Below are 6097 nucleotides of genomic sequence, written 5' to 3' on the forward strand. Positions count from 1 at the left end.
ATAGTGTGCAACAATTGTTCCTTCCCAAATTGTTCTAACAGAAAAAAAAAAATACCTCACAATTGAATTCATTCCCTATGCTATACATTTGAAGGAGGCAGGCAAGCTCCATAAAGTATGGCCAAGAGTGGTCACAATTACTTTCCAAGCCAAAAATTATGGATATTTAAGGCATTAGGGGTTATGAACCCTAGTTAGGAAACTAAGAAAAGGTGTATCTCTCTTCCAACCCCATAAAGTAGAATAAAATAATCTCCCTGGGAGTAGCATACACTACTCCTTAAATAAAATGGTGAGCCATGTGAAAATAAGGACCGCACTGACTATTCCCTCTCTCTAGAAATGCCGTTCTTATAGATAGCTACATATCTAACTCTCACTTCCTTCAAGTCTTTGCTCATGTTGCTTTTACAGTAAGGCACATAGTGCCAGTCTTTATACTGCTATACTGTTTTATTTTTCCATACTATTCAATTTACTTATTTATTAGACTTAGTATTTATTGCCAATCATCCACACAGAAATGTAAATTCTATGGGGAAATGCATCTTTGTCCATTTTATTCATCATTGTATTCCAAAACTCTAAAGAAGTATCTAGAACATAATAGGGGCTCAGTAAATATTCATCAAATGATGCTTCTGCAGATGATATTGAGACATGCTCAATGCACACAGGTATGTTCCTAATAAAATACAGAATCTCCATCCTCAAACAATGAACCATTACAAAAACAAATTTCTTTGGGAGGGAGGAATGGAAAATAAAATTTATTATTGTATATATCCCATGGGCTGGGAGATGGTAACATAGTGATCCAGTCATACAAGGCTTTTCAAGCACCTAGTCAATGGAATCACATACAGTGATCACTCCAATTTCTTTCCCCAAGTAATATCTCTTCATTTTGGGGTGATGTGCTCTAATCTTCACACAATTACACCTGTCTTGGACTGTATTACAATTCTCCTGGCCTTGTTCAATGGCTTGTTCAATCTACCCCCTACAGAATCTTAGCATTCCATGATAAGGGGCTGTGAGAGCATTTGACTATTTCAGAATCTAGCCATCTCTTTGTGATTGTCTCCAGGTTACACTCATCCTTACCCTATAGTGTAGCAATTCTACCCAACTGCATAAGGATGATGCCTCTGGTATCACCAGAGTAGTTCCACATTGTTTGACCATATAACTGATATTATAGAGGAGAAGAAATAAATTGTATTAGAACCACCACAACTTCCCACTCTTATCATTTTTCCCTAATTTTTTACACCTTCCCCTTTAAGTTAATCAATAGTTACAAATCTGTACTTTTATTTTCACTTGCCATATACATTTACAACTACAATAACTAGATAGATGAAAGTCACGTGCTTGATCATTTTCTAACAAAATATACATGTTGTGGACTTCAAAATACTTGAGAACTTCTGATTTAAGATTTCTCTTGGAAATGAATTATATTTTCACTAGAATGAGTTGGATCTAGCCTGAGGCGGATGTTAAAATCAAAGTGACTTTAAAAAGTGGATCTAATCCAAATGAGAGTAGGCATATATGCCTTACCAAGCACAGATCTGAAATCACTGGAAATGCTGAATGGTTGTTATAATATTTGGAACTCTCCCTTAGCACAGAATCACTTGAACAGAGTATTAGTAGAACAAAAAGTTGTTTTAATTTCATGCAAAACAGGATTAAATGTGTCTTAGATGAATGATATATAAAGAAAAAAAATTCCTAAAAAAAAAAAACCTCCACTCATATAAAACCATCCAATCCCAATTGGCCATCGTCACTGTGATTTCCTGATCTATGACTTCTTTGTCTCCAACTCCATGCTCTGATTGCAACTGTCACTGAGTCACACAGCCTGCTCTAGGCATGGAGCCAATTTGATTACAACAACTGCTTGTGTGACAGAGAAAGGTGGTTTTCAGGGCCCTAGCAAATGGCTCACCCAAGCTTCTGACTCTGGGGCATAAATTTTTACTGTCATTCACAAGTTGGAGAATAAATATCCGCCTAACCTAGTAAACCAACAACAAATACATGGAAATACATATGGATGCAGGATTCCATAACGAGGACACAGTAGGAATGATCAGACTGATCACACTCTAGACTTATAATAAGCACAACTGAGCACATCTACATTCCTCGAGTAGCAATTTCCATGTACTCAATACATTGCAATCTTATTTTTATTTTCCAGAGTTATGACTACGGCTGGCTTGTTTTTCAATCTCAGGTGCCTAGTACATGATGTATGCATAAAATATTTATTTAGTATTTTAAATATTATGAAATAACAAGTCACTTAGAATGAAAATAACAAGTTACCTAGAGGCAGCAATGTACCTGTTTAGGTAGCCTCATTTATCCAAAAAGCTACTAATTCAAGGGGAGGAATCTAAGTATTCTTTCAATCTTTTAAAACAGAATAGTTCTGTTTCAAATTACTTGTTTTAGTTTCGTGGAAGCCAAGAATTGTGTTTTTTGTTTGTTTTAACTTATCAAATAATATGGTATTCTACTAATGTAATTAAGACAATCAAAAATTATTTATGTAAATAAGATGTCCTAACCACAATGGCAACTGTTCAGGATATCTCTGTATTTATTTTCAGGTTTCTATGTTTCCTTTCTTTTTTTTTTTTTTTTTTTTTAAGATTTTTATTTTATTTATTTGACAGACAGAGATCACAAGTAGGCAGAGAGGCAGGCAGAGAGAGAGGGAAGCAGGCTCCTTGCTGTGCAGAGAGCCCCATGCCAGACTTGATCCCAGGACCCTGAGATCATGACCTGAGCGGAAGGCAGAGGCTTAACCCACTGAGCTACCCAGGCGCTCTCCTTCCTTTGTCTAAAACATAGCCTAGAACATCAAAATTCTTCAACCTCTTGGAGAGAAGTCTTTTGCTATATCTTTTGCCCTGACTGATCCTCATTTCATTCACATAGTTCACCTGACAAACTCGTATTAAACTGAGTACATAGTTAGGTACCCTAAGATAGAGAAAAATGGACTAAAAAAATATAGCTACCATCCAATAAACACTTCTCAGGCTCCATTCTTCTGCTACTGTTTTATACATACTAGCTCAATCAAACAAACTTCTATGGCTGTCACTATCCTTTTTCCTTTTTAAGATGTACTTCCTTATTTGAGAGAGAGGAAAAAAAGAGGGGGAGGGGAAGAGGGAGAGAAATCCTCAAGCAGATTCCAGGCTGAGTGTCAGAGCCCAGTATGGGGCTTGATCCCAGGATCCTGATATCATGACCTGAGCTGAAATCAAGAGTCAGCCAGGTGCCTCTGGCTGTTACTATTCCTATATCTGTCTTACAAATGAAATTAAGGGCCAAGGAATTTGCCCCAATTCACCAGCCTGTGCAATGAGCTGAAGTTCAGCCCAGGGCTCTTTGACTCCAAAGCACAGTTCTTTCCTGTTCACATGCAAAGATAGAACTAAAGGAAAAGATGCATTTTCTTATTCTAACCAGCAATTTGGATGGCAAATGAGCCACATGTGCCTGAAACAATAGAAATGATTCTAAGGGAATACAAAAGGAAATGTAAGATGGCCTAGGCAGAGGGCCACTTTCCAATAAAGTAAACCAACTGTCTAAGCAAAGTAGACCTTGGGAAGTCAGTCCCAGGCTGGAAAGAATCAGCAATTTTTGGTCATCCCCAACACTTCCTCCCTCTAGAATATTCATCTCCCAGCTCAGCCAGCTTTTGTGTTTTTGTTTTGCAGCTGGGATGTCCCCCAGGGCACTCTGCTTTCCATAGATTTCTGGCCTCAGTTAAAACTTCTTCCCTCTTAATGGAGTCAAAGCTGCAGGTTTTCAAAAAGTATTCCACTGAGAAATGAAGGGGAAAATGAACATGGACGGAGGTGGAAGAAGAAAAGGAGAAGGGAGAAAGTAAAAATAATAATAATAATAATAAGAGTAGTCAAAGCACTTTTAAAAGTATTGTTAATAAATGCCATCTTCTTTTTAGGTTTTTGCTTTTTGTTTTGTTGCTTTGTTTTGTTTTGCTTTTTCTAGTCCTAAGGAAAGTCTACTCAGAGACCTGATTTCCAATTTGGTTAATTCAAAGATCTCAACTTTCTTTCCTCTGAGTGGGATTGGGGATAGATGACAGCTAAGGTTTCTCTGTGTCTGTTGCACATATACTTTCTTATTTCGTTATGAGGACATATGAGAGTGGCATTATTATCAGCTTTTTACAGAACAGGGAACGGAGTTCAGAAAAATGAAATACCTTTTCCAAGTGTCCTTAGCCAGTCAGGCAGAGACGAGCAGCATTTGCAACCAAGCTTCTCCCAGAGTTCCACTTTGTGACCTTAAGAATGCTCTCCTTTTTCATCCTGAGGCACTTCCCTCTATCACTTAGTCCCTCATCTCTCCTATATCTATAGCTTCGGCAGTAGCTGAAACAAAAGTCAGCCCAAAAGTGATATAGCTAAGATTGGGGATTAGAGGTTACGCATGTAGACTGTCAAAGTGGTTGAGTTCGAAGACTTATGGATCATGTGTGTGTAACTGTGTGATCTTGCGCAAATACCTTAACCTTCCTGGGGTGACATTTCCTCATCTGTAAAATGGGAATGCTGCCTTACAGGGTGAGAACTAGATAATATATACCTAGGTGAAATGATTAGAGAAGTGTCTGGCATAAATAAACATTGTGTAATCGTCAGCTGCCATTATTACAGAAGTTGTTGTGTGGGAAAGAATAAGAAATTAGGACTTTAACACTCTTCTTAAAACATGAAAAATCAGTACTCACTGAGTCACTCTGCTGCTGTTGGGTCAACTCACTGTTTTGGGACAATAATGATAAGCAGGCAAGAAATACCCAGAAAAAAAAAAGGAATACCCTGGAATTTCCAATGATAATACAATCATTATATTAATCCTTGGAGTAATGGTTCATCTGAAAGAAAACAATTCTTGTTGTTAAAAGGTAAACTGAAGCATATTAAATTTTTAAGAGTTTATTTGAGCAAAAAAATCAATTCAGATTGGGCAGAGACAAACTGGAAGTGGTTAAGGAGTGCTTTACCGACAAGAGCTAGAGGAAAGGCTTTAAAGAGAAGAGGCAAAAGCAAAGCAAGAAAATTGTTTGATTGGCTATAGCTTAAGTGTTTGCTTTATTTGGAAAAGCTGATTTGGCTATTTGTAGTTGTTTGTCCTTAGCTTTTGATTTTTTTAACCTTGAAGCATTTCAGGCTAAGGTTTTGGTTTGCTTCAGCAGGCTACTACTATACGGCACTGGAATCACTTCAGTCTAATGGCCTCCTTGTTTAATTAACTTAACACTGTTTTGGCCATATTCTTAGTGTGCACTTTTCTTTGAGCATAATAGACACTATAGATAAATAGTTATTTATCTTAGGGCTGGAATGACCTTCAGAGTTGACAGTTAAATGCTTTTACTATACTCAATCACAGCCTTCCAGCTACCTTTCATTGTAATACAAATGTTATGAAAACACACACAGAGGAGGCAGATTGAAAGATAGCCCCAAATATGAAATATTACCCCAAATGGACTCTGCTCTTGGAGGAAAATGTTATTATTTCATTAAAGAGGTATCTGTTTATCTACCTATCTATAGAGAGAGGATTACATAATTTGGAGGATTGGGGAATAAATATTTTATGGTAATGCCCATTTAAAGAAAAATTTGTTGAATGAGATAGAACTTCAAGCCAAGGCTATTTTCCATGACCCGAAGGATTTAAATGGCTTCTTTTAAAATAGATGGATTTTTTTGTGAGGGAAACTGATTAAGAAAAGTCATCAAGTCTTTGACATAAATAATAATCCTTTAAGCAAAATTTATATTCCTAATACTATATATTATATAATTATATATACTGAGTTCATATGAAACCTGATTTCTCTCTTACCTATAGATCTTTCCAGTTCTTAGAGTATTTTGAATGGGGCCTGGGAAATTTCATTTTTTATAAGTTCCTTGGCCAATTCTGATGCACACCCAAATCTGGAAACCACTGACCTGCTTTTTAATGGCTGCCCTAAAAGTATATTATGTAGACATGATGCCATTTATTTAATCAA

The sequence above is a fragment of the Enhydra lutris genome, unplaced genomic scaffold (assembly GCF_002288905.1).
Source record: "Enhydra lutris kenyoni isolate GAN:26980312 unplaced genomic scaffold, ASM228890v2 scaffoldscaffold4, whole genome shotgun sequence".
Classification (NCBI taxonomy): domain Eukaryota; kingdom Metazoa; phylum Chordata; class Mammalia; order Carnivora; family Mustelidae; genus Enhydra; species Enhydra lutris.